Genomic DNA, 347 nt, shown 5'->3' on the forward strand with positions numbered 1-347 from the left:
CCGTCTCTCTTGCTTGTCCACATTCACACTGATCGGTTTCCGCAACGTTGATTCGGTAGAGGTATCCGTTTAATCTTGCCATGCCCGTCCGGAGCTGGGCCAGCACGCTCGCTTCTTTCCATGGTAATCNATCATACAGCTGTCGAGTGTGCTTGCCTGGGAGGGCCGCGTCCACCCTTTTCACGTGTTTGCCTACTTTCTCGGGCAGACCTTTGCTGGTGTCTTGTTGGGATCGTGCGATGTTGAGAGTGGTTGACTTCATTCTGGGGAGCTGTATGTGTGGNATGGGGTCCTCTTGGGTCGCCGCTCTGGCTTGCACTTTAGCGAGGCCTAACAGTTTGTTATCC

The sequence above is a fragment of the Aspergillus sydowii genome (assembly GCF_001890705.1).
Source record: "Aspergillus sydowii CBS 593.65 unplaced genomic scaffold ASPSYscaffold_23, whole genome shotgun sequence".
NCBI lineage: Eukaryota > Fungi > Ascomycota > Eurotiomycetes > Eurotiales > Aspergillaceae > Aspergillus > Aspergillus sydowii.